Source organism: Leopardus geoffroyi, chromosome B4 (assembly GCF_018350155.1).
Source record: "Leopardus geoffroyi isolate Oge1 chromosome B4, O.geoffroyi_Oge1_pat1.0, whole genome shotgun sequence".
NCBI lineage: Eukaryota > Metazoa > Chordata > Mammalia > Carnivora > Felidae > Leopardus > Leopardus geoffroyi.
Genome location: NC_059341.1, coordinates 75,475,390 through 75,491,389, shown reverse-complemented (window position 1 = coordinate 75,491,389; position 16,000 = coordinate 75,475,390).

Genomic DNA, 16,000 nt, shown 5'->3' with positions numbered 1-16,000 from the left:
CTTGTCTGAGTTTATCTTGGAAAGAAATAGATTTATATATGTTTGAGTCCAGCTCTGTGATATTTTGGCACCCTACTGCCTGCATTTTAACCACAAATCCAAAGTGAAAGAGCCATGAAGTGATTGTGTGTTTTTCAAAATAGGAAGACCACCGGAAGCTACACAGGTACTTTTCTAACCCACTTCCTCCTCCCCATTTCTATAAGCAACACCACCCTTCAGGCTCTTGCTATCTGATGTCCAGAGGGTTGTATAGCTCCTCAATCTCAGCCTTCCCTCTGCCACTTCCCTTCTCTCTCTACCCCACAGCAGTTAGAAGAATCTGCCTAAAATTCAGATTTGAGCCTGTTCGCAGACCAGCTTAAATGTTCCAAAGGCTTCCCATAGCTTCCGACCTCATTTTTTTTCACCACTTTATGCCCCATTGTTTACCTTCTAGATGCACAAATCTGCTTGTAGTTCCCATATCCCAGCACACTTTCATGCTGCCATACCTTTATTCATACTGTTCTCCATGTTTAATGCCTTCCTTGACTTTTTTCCCCTTTAGTTTTGGACCTTAATCAGTTGTGAAATATAACACAAATATATACAAGTAAATAAACATATCTGTACAATTTAATGAACAAAGATAATAGATGTATAATCACTATCTAAGAAACAGATATTGGAATCATCTCCCCTCCCTCCCCAAAGCCCCCACTGCCATGCTGGAGTCAAGACTCTCTCCTTCCTACGGATGCCCACTATCTTTATTGTCATGATAATAATTTTTCACTTTTCTACATAGTTTGTCACATATTTATACAACCCTAAACAAGATAGTGTGATTTTGCCTGTTTTTGAATTTTATATGATGAATCACAATGAATTTGTTCTCTTGAACTTTATATGAATGGAATCACACAATTTATTGTTTTATGTCCTGCTTATTTTCCTCTTTTTCACAATATTAAATTTGTGAAAGTCATCAGTTTTTGGGGGGTACCTGTGCTTCATTCGTTTTCATTGTTTTACTGTATTCCATTATATGAACATACTGCATAAATATTTGTATTCTGTTGTGTTCTACCATTGATAGTTCAGTTGTTTTCAAGTTTCAGACTATTACTACAATACTGCTATAAATATTCTAGTACATGTCTCATGGTACATATAACAAGTTTTTCTAAAATAGAAGTTTTTCTAAAGTTTATACATATGGATGGACTTGCTGATCATAGAATATGCTTATCTTCAGCTCTACTGGAAAATATCAAATTGCTTTCAAACATGGTTGTCATAATTTACACTCCACCAACACAGTAAGAGTTCTCATTACCCCATATTTTCTCCAACCCTTGGTGTGTCAGACTTTTAATTATTACCTTCTCTCTGATATAATCCCAGGTGCCTAGAACAGTACCTGGCTCATAGTAAGCATGCATTACATATTTGTTGAATGAATCAATATTTCTTAATTTCCAAACATGAGACTTTTCTAATTGTCTTTTTTGTTATTAATAGCTTAAATTAATTGTAGTTGAAGAATACTTCCTATACAATATCAACCTTCCAAAAATTGTTGAAATTTGCCTAATAGAGAAATTTTTATTTATAATCACTACGTACATACATCATGAAAGAATATGTGTTTTGCATTTGCTGGATGCAAGTTTTAGATATATACATTAGTACAAATTTTTAAAGAGATTTATAAAGTGTTTATAAAAATTTTCTATATCCTAAGTTATTTTGCTACTTATATTACAAGTTACTAAAAAGGGGTTATTATAATCTTCCACTATATTTCTGAATTTACCTTCTGATAACTGATAATTTTTTCTTTATATATTCTGATGCTATGTTATAAGTGTAATCTAAATTTTTTAATTGCCATAATTTCCTAGTGAATTGAATCATTTTCATTATTAGTTGATTTTCTTGTTCACTAATAATGTTTTTTTGCCTTAAAGTCAATTTTGACTGACATTAATAAGAGTTGCACCCGCTTTCTTTTGAATGGGGTGCATGATGTATCCTTTTCCATTCATCTACCTTCAACCTGTTTCCTTAAGTTTTTTGTTTGTTTGTTTGTTTGTTTGTTTTGAGAGAGGGAGCACAAGCAGGTAAGGGGCAGAGAGAGGGAGAAAGAGATTCCCAAGTAGGCTCCATGCTGTCAGCAGAGCCCCACATGGGGCTTGATCTCATGAACCATGAGATCATAATCTGAGCTGAAATCAAGAATCAGATGCTCAACTGACCGAGCCACCCTGATACCCCAATGTTTCCATAAGTTTTAGGTATTTTTCTGGTAGGTAGAATATAATCAGATTTTGTTTTGTTTTGCTTTTTATCCATTTTGACAGCCTTTGTCTTTTATCTAAAGCATTTGGTCTAATTATATTTAATATCAATACAATTAATATTTGGTTTAAACTATATTTGTAGACTTATTTCTAATGTCTATTAGATCTTACTTCCTATATTTTGAAACTCTTTATTAAGTGATGATTGTTATGTTCTTTTGCTAAACTGACCACTTTACCATTATGAAATGGCTTTTCTTTATTCCTGGTAATATCCATTGCTCTAATATTTACTTAATCTCTATTAATAAAGCCATTTCAGCTTTTTAAATTAGCATTTGCCTGGCATATCTTTTCCATTTTTTTTCTTTTGTCATATGTATGCCTTTATGTTTAGAATATACTTAGGTCTTACTTTTTATCTAAACTGACCATCTCTACCCTTTAATTAGGATATTTAGACTACTTACATTTACTACAATTATGATAAGATTGGTTTTCAATCTCTCATCTTGCTGTTTGTTTTCTGTTTGCCCCATCTGTTCTTTGTTTCTTTCTTTTTATTTCCATTCCAGTGTTTACATTACTTGAATTTTAAAATGATTCCTTTTTACCTTCAATACTGACTTAATAACTCTCCTCTTTTCTTTCTCTTTTTCTCTTTTACTTTGCTGTTAGTATTGCTTTAGAACAGTTCTTTCCAATAGAATTTTCTGTGATGATGGAATTGTTCCATATTTTCACTGTTCAGTATGGTAACTACTAGCCACATGTAGATATTGAACACTTCAAGTGTGGCTAGTGTGTCTAAGGAACTAAATTTTTAATTCTATCAAATTTTAATTTTAATAGCCACATGTGGCAAGTAGCTACTGTATTGGACAGTGGAGCTATAGAGTTTATACTATAAGCCTGCACTTTATTACAGTCAACCTTGAAATAGTGTTAAGCACCTCACAACATATTTTCATTTCCTCCTTTATATCCTGTGTTTTTGTTGTTATATCTATTACTTGTACATATGCTAAAATATCAGGTACATTTTTATTATTTTTACATTAGTCACATCTTTCCAAGAGACTAATATGTGGGAAATATTTTTTATATTTTATTTTATATTTCATCTTCTGTCTGTTTAAAATGCTTTTTATTTTACGTTTGTTTTTGAAAGATATTTTTGCTGAATAAAAACTTCTGGGTTGGCCTTGTCCTCTGCCTTGCACAGCTTTTATAAGAAATATGCTGGCATTATTTTCTTTGTTCTTCTGTAGCAGAATGGCAAACTTTTCTGTAAAGGGCCAGATAGTAAATCTTTTAAGCTTTGCAAACCATAAAAGCCTTTCAGACCACTGCAACTACTCAACTCTGCCACTGTAGCACAAAGCAGCCATAGCAAATACATAAATGAGTGTGTGGGGCTGTGTTCCAAATAAACTTTACTTACAGAAACAAGAGATGGGCCAGATTTGTCCCACTGGCCATAATTTGCCAACCCTTGCTCTATATGTAATACGTCTTTTTTATCTGCCTGCTTTTAGAATTTTTTTCCTTACCCTTGGTTGTTAGCAGTTTGATTAATATGTGCCTTGGCATGTTTTGTTTAACTTCATTCTACCTGGATTTCATGCGCTTTCAAATTTGGAAATTTTTTAGCCTTTAAGTTTTATTTAAATACAATTTTAGCCCCAACTCCTGAAACTTCAGTTGCATATATATTAAACTGCTTGATACATCTCAGAGATCACTTTTGCTCTGACCCTTTCTTTTTCAGCCTTTTTTCTCTCTGTATTTCATTTTAAATAGTTTCTATTTCTGTGTCTTCAAGTTCTCTAATCTTTTCCTTTGTAGTCTATAATTTACCATATTCCTCCTGTAAAATTAAACAACTTTTATTTATTTTTAAAAAATGTCTTTAGGGGCGCCTGGGTGGCTCAGTCGGCTTAGCATCCGACTTCAGCTCAGGTCACGATCTCACAGTTCGTGGCTTTGAGCCCCGCGTCCGGCTCTGTGCTGACAGCTCAGAGCCTGGAACCTGTTTCAGATTCTGTGTCTCTCTTTCTCTCTGACCCTCTCCCGTTCATGCTCTATCTCTCTCTGTCTCAAAAATAAATAAACGTTAAAAAATGTCTTTAATATTTATTTAGTTTTGAGAGACAGAGAGCAAGACAGAGACAAAGTGGGGGGGGGGAGGGGCAGAGAGAGATTGAGAGAGCCACAGAATCCAAAGCAGGCTCCAGGCTCTGAGCTGTCAGCACAGAACCTGATGCGGGGCTCAAACCCACAAACCGTGAGATTGTGACCTGAGCCGAAGTCGGACTCTTAACCGACCGAGCCATCCAGATGCCCAAAATTTTAAAAATTTTAAATTTGATAATTATGATTTTGTTCAATATTACATTTGAAAATTTGCGTCACATTATCACGGTATTACTTGACTCACAGTAACATTTTACATATTTAAATTCAATACAACAACGAAATAAAACTACTTAAACAGTATAATTCTCCTTTCATAGAAGTGGCGTTGTGTAACAAGTTTGATTTCAAACTGTCATTACCATTCCGCTCTTTGGCCCCCAATGCCCAGAGACAGGCACATTTCAACTCATTTCTGTAACGAATATTTTGTAACCAGCTCCCGAAGTTTGCCATTTCCTTTACCCTTGTAGAAATTCTTTAAAATGCATTAAACAGGGATACTATTTTTTGTCTGGTTAGATGGAATCCATAAGTGGACCTACTTTCTGGCATGTCCGCTATCAATTTCTCTGAAAACAAGGCCTTCAAAGCAGTGCCCAAACCCTGAGTCGGACTATCTCCCTACAGTTGACCTTTAAGCCAACAAACACAATCCATAATGTTTGAAACATTTCTAGAAGGCAGCCTAAAGTCGCCTTTAGTTAGCTTGCTCCTTTTTCTATTCTAAGAAAAAAAAAAAAAAAAAAGAAGAAGAATTTGTATAAGAATGCAAAAGAATGTATTTAACTTTATGGAGTATTTCTAAGAATATCTACTGAATCTTAAACCTCGTTTCCACTGAACAGGTGAAAATTTGGGTGCTCAGAGAATGGTAGGCACTTGAGATAAAGGCCTTAATTCGTTTATGTAGAGAACGTACTAGTTCTTGAAATTTCCATCAAAACCACTGGTGAAATTCTATAATGTGCATCCCTATTTCTTTTCCAGACAGGTATATTGTGAGGTCTGCCTTACACTCAGATGCACATCAATGCTTGCAGGCAATCCAGATATAAGTTTATTAAATGCCCCTGCCCCTTTCTTTTACATGGAGTCCATCTGTGAAAAATGTTCTCTTCACATTTCCCTTGGCCAGAAGCTAAAATATTTGAAAGTATTAAACAATTTTCTTCATAAATGATGATACTCCTTAACTTCCAAGTGTCTGATCCCTTATAACTGTAATTCTGTAATGCTCAGAATTAAGAACAATCTGGAGTTGTCTGAGGAATCGTGAGGTTCGGCCCACGGAAGATGTCTGCGATCCGTCACTCAAAGATTCATCCATAGCTCTAAGTCATTCAGCTTGTTATTCTTCAGTAAGATTATTGCCTTCTTCAGAATACCTATGGCTTACAGATTTAATTTGAACACTCAATTTTTAACTTATTTGATTTTACATTTTTATTACTTCTTACACTGAACTTATTTTTATTTGCGTTCTCCTATACTGTACATAAAATGTTTCATGATACCAATATTAGTATAAACAATAAAATTACAGAATGATGTTTAGGATTCTTCACAGTTTGTTTTGTTATTAGGATATATTCCACCAAGGAAGGACAAAGTCTTGTATTCAAAGGTCATTTGAAAGAAATCTTGTGTGTGTGTGTGTGTGTGTGTGTGTGTGTGTGTGTGTTACCAATCACACACTTAGGTTTACTTAATTTGTTTTCAGTTTCAGGGATTGCCCTTTTTTCCCCCTCTTTTTGACTTAATTTACTTTTTGAATATGTAAAATAATTACATGATTCTAAAGTCAAAACTATATCAAAAGGTTTACTCAGAGGAGTCTCTCTTCTAATCCTACCCCTGATCCTGGTTCCCCATCTCCACCCACCTATAAGTAACCATTGTTATTCATTTCTGGATTATTCTTTAATGTCTAATTTTATATAAGAAGTAGCTATGAGAAACATGGGTGGAACTGGAGAGTGTTATGCTAAGTGAAATAAGCCATACAGAGGAAGACAGATACCATATGTGTTCACTCTTATGTGGATCCTGAGAAACTTAACAGGAACCCATGGGGGAGGGGGAGGGGAAAAAAAAAAGAGAGGTTAGAGTGGGAGAGAGCCAAAGCATAAGAGACTCTTAAAAACTGAGAACAAACTGAGGGCTGATGGGGGGGGGGGGAGGATGGGTGATGGGTATTGAGGAGGGCACCTTTTGGGATGAGCACTGGGTGTTGTACGGAAACCAATCTGACAATAAATTTCATATATTAAAAAAAAAAAGTAGCTATGACATATACTGCTCTTCACCTTGCCTCACATAATGTATTGTGATGATCATTTCATAGCAATGCAAAGAAATATTCCATAGTCTGTATGACTATGTCTACTATGTACTATAATTTATTTACCTATTCAGTTCCTCTCTCTTAATGGCATTTGGGATATTTATAGTCTTTTGCCATTAAAAATAATGCCACAGTGAATAACCTTGTGCATGTATCATTCCAAATTTGTACAGATGTACTTTTAGAATAGATTCCTAGAAAATGTGCTTGCTGGGTTAAAGGGTGAATACATCTATTTGTAATTTTGCTAGATAGTACCAAATTCCCTTCCTTGAGGGCTAAATCATTCTACACTTTCAACGGTGGCATATCAGTATGTCTCTTTCCCCTGTCCTTCGGCAACAGTGTGTTCTCAAACTTTTGGATTAGTGCCAACACGGTAAGAAATGCTACCTCAGTGTAATGTAATTTGCTTTTCTTTTTTTGAATGAGCGGAGTATGTTTTACTACTTTAAGGGACACTTGCATGAATTTGTTAGCTATGTTTATGTCTTAGTACCTATGTATATGTGGAAAATACATGATTTATGTCTTTATTTCTAGGAGTTCTTTATATGTCAGATTAACTTTTTCCCATGGCTTAAGTTGCAATTATTTGTCCAGTGAAAACTTTGTCTTTGGCCTTACATGTGGTATTTGAGTCATGCAATTTTTAAAAAATATTTATGTAACAGAATTTATGTCTTTTATTGATTCCAGATTTTGAGACACAGAAACGCTTTCCTACTCATGTTTTCTTCTATTATTTTTAAGGTTCCCATTTTTGTTTTGTTTGGTTAACTAATCCATGTGGAGTTTATCTTACTGTGCAGTATAAGCTATGAATCCAATCTTACCTATGTCCAAATGGTACCTGGATGTCTCAGCAGCATTTATTACAAAGTCCATTTCCTCATTGTTTTGCAATATCTTTATTATATATTAAATTCCTTTATTACTGGATTTCTATTATGTTTCAGTAGTGTATCTTTCTATTCACGTACCAGTTCTACACTTTTAATTATGAACGCTTCATTGTATTTCAAATGTCTGGTAGGACTGGCCCCTCCTCATTGCTCTTCTTTTCAGGGCTTTTTCCTGGAGAGTTTTGTTTATACAACGATAAACTTGTTTATTAAAAAAGTTTCATGGGGCGCCTGGGTGGCGCAGTCGGTTAAGCGTCCGACTTCAGCCAGGTCACGATCTCGCGGTCCGTGAGTTCGAGCCCCGCGTCAGGCTCTGGGCTGATGGCTCAGAGCCTGGAGCCTGTTTCCGATTCTGTGTCTCCCTCTCTCTCTGCCCCTCCCCCATTCATTCTCTGTCTCTCTCTGTCCCAAAAATAAATAAACGTTGAAAAAAAATTAAAAAAAAAAAAGTTTCATATGAACTTAAGAATTGATTTATCTAACTAAAAAAAACTTGTTAGAATTTTTATTGGAATTATATTAAATTTGCAAATTAAGGTATGTCTTTCATTTGTTAAAGTCTACTTTTGTGTTTGGGGGGAGTATTATAAAGTTTCCCTCACTGATTTTTACATATTTCTTATTAACTTTATTCCTAGGAATCTTATAATTATGGCTGCTATTGCAAATGGGATGGCGAAGTTCTCTTCTACATTATTCTCTCTCTCTTTTTGAGTTTATTTATTTACTTTGAGAAAGAGAGAAAGCTGGGAGGGGCAGAGAGAAGGAGACAAAGAATCTCCCAAGCAGGCTCCATACTGCCAGCGTAAGGCCTGATGTGGGGCTCGAACACCGCACAAACCGCGAGATCAGGACCTGAGCTGAAATCTAGTCCGGCGCTTAACCCCCTGAGCCACCCAGGTGCCCCACTTCTACGTTATTTTCTGCTGGTTCTTCCCTGTATGTGTGATGCCTACCAACTTCTGTAAATTGCTCTTTTATCCTGCTACCTTACTGGATCATCTTTTTATTTACAGTAGTTCTCCCATTGCTTCGCTTTCATTTTCTAGGCACACCGTCATATTATCTGCAATTCTCATACATCTAATTGTTTTCTCTGTATCAGTGCTGTGGCAAACACCTCCAACCCCATGTTAGATGTTATAGTAACCGTGGACATCCTTGTTTTGTTTCAAACATGAGCAGAAATGCCTCCTGTGTTTTCCCATAAAAATAATAAGATGCTGGTAAGCAAGATGCTTTATATTAGGAAAAAACTCTTTTATTCCTCTTTTCAAAATTAGTTTTATTAGAAATATACCTTGAATTTTCTCATATATTTTTCCAGAGTCTATGGAGATAATCACAAGACCTTTCTTCTTATATATAATAATGTTAATAAATATATTAATGTATTTTTTAACATTGAAACATTTTTGCATTCCTAAAACAATTTCCACTTGGTCATGACATACTGTGCTATTTGATTCCATTTGCCAATATTTTATTTAGGATTTTTGCATTGATTGGTCTGTAGCTTTTTTTTTTTTTTTTTTTTTTTTTTTTTTTTGGTCTGTAGCTTTATATTTTGTATAACCTTTATCAGATTTTGGTTTCAATGTTATATTTATTTCATTAAAGAATTTTTGAAGTGGTCCTTTTACTGTGCTTTGGAATGGAGTTGGGATTATAATTCTTTAAAGAATCCTATTTGAAACATCTTGGATACTTTTTAAGGAGATTTTAAAAAAATATTCTATCCAGTATTTCAATTGTTTTCAGCAGATGGCTGAATCAATTCCTTCTTTTTCCGGAAGGAAAAAAAAAAGTCCACCTTTCTTTACCTTACTTACCCCTAATCCTTTAAGGCTCTGTTCAGTTATAACCTTCTCTAAAAAGTCTTCTCTGAGCCCTCCAGGTTGTGCTAAATTGTCCCTTTTCTGGGCTTCTATGGGTGGCATTTATTCTTGCATAGCTGCATAATACTGAAATAATTCATTAATATTATCATTATCTTCCATTAGTCAAAAGTTTCTTGTGGCAGGAATCCTGTATTGCCTCCATTTAAAAAAAATTTTTTTTTAATGTTTATTTAATTTTGAGAGAGAGACCGAGCGGGGGAGGGGCAGAGAGAGGGAGACATAGAATCCTAAGCAGGCTTCAGGCTCTGAGCTGTCAGCACAAAGCCTGACGTGGGGCTCAAAGTTGCAAACCGCGAGATCATGACCTGAGTTGAAGTCCAATGCTTAACTGAGTGAGCCACCCAGGCTCCCCTTGCCTCCACTTTTTAATTTCCAGTGTCTAGTGCCAAACACACTGCCTGAAAGTTACTAGGAACCTTAACAAATATTTCATGAACTGATCTTTGATCAGATCCCCCCCCAACACACACACACACACACACACACACACACACACACACACACACACACCTGTTTCCTCTCAAGTTCCTACCTTTGTTAATGGCTTCTCAATTCACCTAGGAGCATACAGAAAAAATCTAAGAATCACTGTTGGCAAACTGTACCCTCTCATCTTCAGTTTGTAGTCAATCACTCAGCCCTATTAATTCTAACCCAAAGTATTTCAAATTCACTCTTCTCCCTTTATATGGCCACCACTCTAGTCCAAGTCCCCATCACTTCTTGCCTAGATCACTTAATTGCTATTTTTCCTATTTTAGTCTTTACTCTGACCCTTCTATAATCCATTCTTCATCAGAAACTCAAAGTGATCCTTTAAATACATAGACATGATTATGTCACTTGCATAAAACCTATCAATAGCTTCCTATTCTTTTGGGATAAAGTTTAGAACCCTTAACATGTCCACCAAGACCCTGCCTGATTTGGAGCATCTGTTCCTTTTTGGCCTCAACTTGTGCCCTTGGTCTCCTTATCATTCTGGCTTCTTATTCTTCTTCCAATTTCGTAAGCTTTTTTGCTCTCACAGTCTTTGAATACTCTTGTCTATTTGCTGCAGTGCCCACTCCCTTCACCTCTGATCCATAGCTTTTATCTGGTTATATCCATTCATTTTCCAAGTCTGTGCTCAGCGAAGTTTTCCTTTACCTCCAAGTGTTATAGGGGCTCTCTATTGAATGACCATATTACCCTCCATACTTTCCCTTTATAGAACGTTGTCTAGGCATTTGGGTGATTCTTTATCTAATGTTTATTTCTGACACTAACTATAGTTTCCCTGGAGGCAGGGACCATGTTGATCTTATATTCAATTGTATCTTAAGAATCTATAATAAGGAACAGCACATTAATAGAATTTAATAAGTATTTATTGAATGAATGGTTGAATGATGCATGAATGAACACAGAACTACTTGCTGAACGCTGAGCAAGAAGCCTGAAGGAACAAATTCTCTATTTCTCCTCTAGGGGGAGACCTACTCCTACTAGAAATAGCATAGACCTCAAGAGAGCACAAAATCATGAAGTTAACAGTTAGTAAGCTTCTTAAATCCCTGAAATTGATTCAGAGAATTCAATAATTCCTTGCTAGTAGAACTCTCCAGATCAGTCTGGACCACCCAGTGGTACCATAAGAGTGAGCATTTCCTGTGTTAATTTCCCTTCCTTGAACGATCTTAAAATCTCTCCTGCTAGTTGTCTATTCCAGTCTTGGTTTGCTAGGTGATTCAGCTATAATTGATCGCATTCTTGGAAAAATAGTATCTTTATATATTATCATTAACATTGTTATTTGTATTTTTACTGCATTCCCCCCTTCCAAATCCCTCAAGCGTTCTTTCTCTGTGAAGTCTCAAAATGTCTTAAAATTATTCTGATAGTGTAAAATATTGGTAACCTATAAGGCCAAAGTAATTTTCAAAAAGTAGTTATTTGTAAATTTCCCTAAGCCTTTGGGGAAAGTTAAAGGGAAAAAATAAAAGAACAGTGTGAATATTGGGAGCCTGTCTGCCTCTGAGCAGATTCTGAAAGAAGTCCTTGTTTAATCCTGATGACATGTCTTGGGAGACTACCCCTGCTGCACATTAATTCAGTTCTTTTCTCTGCTGAACTACTTTCTCTTGGACAAGGTTTAAGTGTATAAAAAGCTTCAGGAGGCTTATATTTCTCTGAACTTTTTTTTTCCTTTGCTCTACTTCCAAAGTTCCTTTTCAAATTTCCCTTTAAATGTAACTTCTGACATCTTTCTCGGGATCAAGGACCATTACGTAGAGGCATTCTACTATTCCTGTCTTTGGGAGGTCAGTTCACTTTAGTTCAGTCCTGTTTACATTTATCCAATACCTACTGTGTGCTGTGGGGAAGGGAGCAGTGAGTGCAGGAAATCCAGATCTGTGCCTTAGAGGCGTTTATGGTGCAACTGGGAGAACTAGACAAATACAAAATATTACAAAGATGACATAGATAAGAACCAACATTTATATAGCTTACAAAACCACCTTTCACAAATGTGATCTAAGTTTTGTGAAATTAACTCTTGGGGTAAGTGTTGTTACTCTTGTCCTGTACAGATGAGTAAACTGAGATTTAGGTAATGTAACTTGCTTAGACAAGCAAAGTAACTAGAACTACTGTCAGAACTGGAAACTTAGTCCCTATGGCATTTACATATTATGATGTCTCTAAAATAAGAGATATGCAATAAACAATAGCTCTCAAAACTGAAGAAATTCAAAGTAAAGAGAAAAACACTATTATATTAATGAAACAACACTATTTTTCCTAACTAGTCTGACACTTACATCTTATTTTTTCTTACCCTACTTTGTTAATTTTGACTGATCCCTTCTCTCTCCTTGGCTCTTAGGATATCACAAACTTCCTTTTGCTTCTCCTCCTCTTCCCCACCCCCTCCCCCACTTTGGTGACAAAAGCTCATTTGAAGAAATTACTTCTTACTCAAGTCACCTTTCTCTAGGAAGCGTGTCAGGGAAACTTTGCATCAACATTAGCTGAGTGGCCCCTGAAGAAAGATGAGTCCTTTTCAGACAGAAGAGGAAGAGATAAGTTCTGGCCAGAAGCCAGAAAACTGTTGTGAAAGGCTTTGGGTTACCACTTACAGAGGCTGCAAGACAGAATTCCTCTCCCCCAGCACACTGTCACTCTAGAGGATAGCACTCAAAATCAGGAAAACGTTTGGAGCCAGCAGGTGAAGAGAGGAGTTTTTCACTCCAAGAAAAGGAGTTGCACAAAAGCCCGTGCCTGTTAGTAGCCGCCAAACTCAAAAAGTAAGACACCCGGATCTGTAACCTGGGACACTTCAATGGCACCTACCCAGATACCGGACACTACTAATACATGTTGAACAGCAATGGCACCAATCGTTACAAGCAAAACAGCATTATCAAATTTCTAGTTACGTTTATGCCAAGGTCTGAAAATAGGAACACTAGTTGCACGGTCAATCAACACCATCTAATGAACACTTCTTGACAGCAGGACTGGAATTAGCAGGGAAGAGAAGAAAACATAATGACCTAAAAGTCAGATGAGAGACACACAACACATTTAAAACAAGCAAAAAACAACTCATTTGTAATCAAAGCACGAAGATCACAAATAACAGACTAAAATGTATAGGGATGGAGCTGGAATGTTGAATGCAAAATTCACGGATGTGATCAAAATGCCATCTTGGTTTTTGGCTTTTACCATCTTTTAAAGATACGGGGAAGGGATAATCTTCCCCTGCAATTTTCCCTGAATGGAAAATTGGGCAGATTCCCTGACTTTTTGGTTCATTCTTTGATAACTGACAATCCTTTAAGTAAGTCACTTTAAGTCAAGAAAGAGTCTTGATTTGGTATTTAGAATGTTTCCAGTCCAAGATGGCAATCAAATACTTCAGTCTTCATTCTAAGCACTAGTTTAAGACTTCTCCTCCCCCTTCCCCCACGTAAGGCTTCTTGTGGCTGGTGGCTGCCTGCCTTCAGCTTTCTCCTTAACTTACCTCCCCCACCCCCCCCAGCTAGCTGCTGTTTGATTTGCTGTGTACAAGTGGGAAGCAAGACAGCTCAGGGATATGACAGATCTGTACTACCTGGGCCAGGCAGATGATTTAAGTTGAAATTTTCCTGTAGGGTACTTTAAAGGTTCTTTGCAGATTGCTCTCATCAGAGACCTCTCACTCCAGTCTTTTTGGCCTAAATAGATGCAGATGGTTGCCTCTGACATCCTCTGTGTATTCTAGGATTCCTATGTTTGTTCACCTCTAACTTCTGATCACTGGGTCTCTCCACACCTCTAGACAACCCTTTTTGAGTAAACCAAAGGCAACACCATGCTGACTGTCTTCTATATGGCCCATATCTGGTCTTGGAAACATTCACACATTCGTCACTGCTATCGAATCTGGGAGTGCTGCAGATCCCCCTGCAGCCACCTCCACTTTGCGGCTACTGCCTTTATTTATTTTTTTTTTAAATTTTTTTCAACGTTTTTTTAATTTATTTTTGGGACAGAGAGAGACAGAGCATGAACGGGGGAGAGGCAGAGAGAGAGGGAGACACAGAATCGGAAACAGGCTCCAGGCTCCGAGCCATCAGCCCAGAGCCTGACGCGGGGCTCGAACTCCCGGACCTGCGAGATCGTGACCTGGCTGAAGTCGGACGCTCAACCGACTGCGCCACCCAGGCGCCCCCTACTGCCTTTAAATTGTAGGCAAAAGCTGGTGCAGGCCACTGTGTTTCACAACTGTGGGAAAAGTTGCCAAGCTCTCTGGTCCCACAGAAATCCCTCTCTGGGCTGGAGGACAAGGATGCAGCACCAGCACTATGTCTCCCTCTGGGTGGGAAGGGAGTGGGAACAAACTGAAGAAGCAAATTGTTCCTCAAGAAACATCTTCACAGACCCTTCCCCTCTACTATTCTTTTGATCTCACTCTGAAGTAGAACTGTTCTTCACCATTGACTTTGCACGTGAAAAGTTTATTGAAATTATTATCCTGAATTGCAACTGACTGTTTGCAAATCTATATCCAACCCCTGAAAATAAGGGAATGTGTTTCTCCATCACTGTCTTCCCTGCACTATGAGCCCTGAGCCTGGAACAACATAGGTGCCGGCAAATGTTTGATAAATGTATGAATGAATGGACCTGAAACTTCCTTTGGTTGTGCAGTGGATTCTCAGAAACATTATGAAATAATCTGCATAGATGGCCTATGCGAGTCTCCCTGGGAGACAAATAATTCTATATTTATAAGATGTTGGGAGTTTTGCAGAGTTTATACACCTCAAAATTTACCAGTGAAGAAATTTTGAGAAATGAGACAACACAGGGAAAAGTTCATATTTTTCAAGGAAGAAATGGATAAATAAACATGAGATAATTCAATTTTTAGAAAACTTATGGGATGTCAAATCAAAACTTCCCCCCCAAACTGTGAGAAGTGTGGATATTATCTGAATAGTTTAACTAAAAACCCTAAAGCTGAACAAAACAACAAAGAAAAAAATGCTTTAAAATAATTGGCAAAATGTTACTGTGTTAAATATAGATGATGGATAGGAGTTCATCATACTATTCTCTCTAGTTTTTTCAGTATGCTTGAACATTATATAATAGCAATGACATTTAAAAATTGGAAGCTTGGGGCGCCTGGGTGGCGCAGTCGGTTAAACGTCCGACTTCAGCCAGGTCACGATCTTGCGGTCCGTGAGTTCGAGCCCCGCGTCAGGCTCTGGGCTGATGGCTCAGAGCCTGGAGCCTGTTTCCGATTCTGTGTCTCCCTCTCTCTCTGCCCCTCCCCCGTTCATGCTCTGTCTCTCTCTGTCCCAAAAATAAATAAACGTTGAAAAAAAAATTTTTAAAAAAAAATAAAAATAAAAATTGGAAGCTTGGAAACAGCACTGTCTTTACCTTGCTTTAGGAAGGAGGCAACAGAAGAAGCAAAAATGGAATGGAAACTATGTAGACTTTGGCATCCTATAATTAAGACTTCAAAGGTCCCATTAACATAGTAGTATTATGATAGTCATAAAACTGTACTCGTTTGATGAAAGTAAAAAAATTTGGAAGCAGGAACTTTTGCTTAGGAATTAAATAGATTCAGAATTATAGAAATGGAAGGATATTCAGAAATGATTTCAGCCAATGCTCTCACAATGAGAAAACAGATGCCCAATGAAATGGAATGAAATAACTATCAGTCTCAGAGCCACGACAAAAGCTAGACCTTCTGTACTCTGGTTTCTCTTTCCACCACCCTGGGTAGTATATGAAATTGAACAAAAGCAGCCTGCAGTCACCATTCCCTCAATAGGTCAGTTGTCTGAAGCTCATTCTCCACTTAGAGAAAGC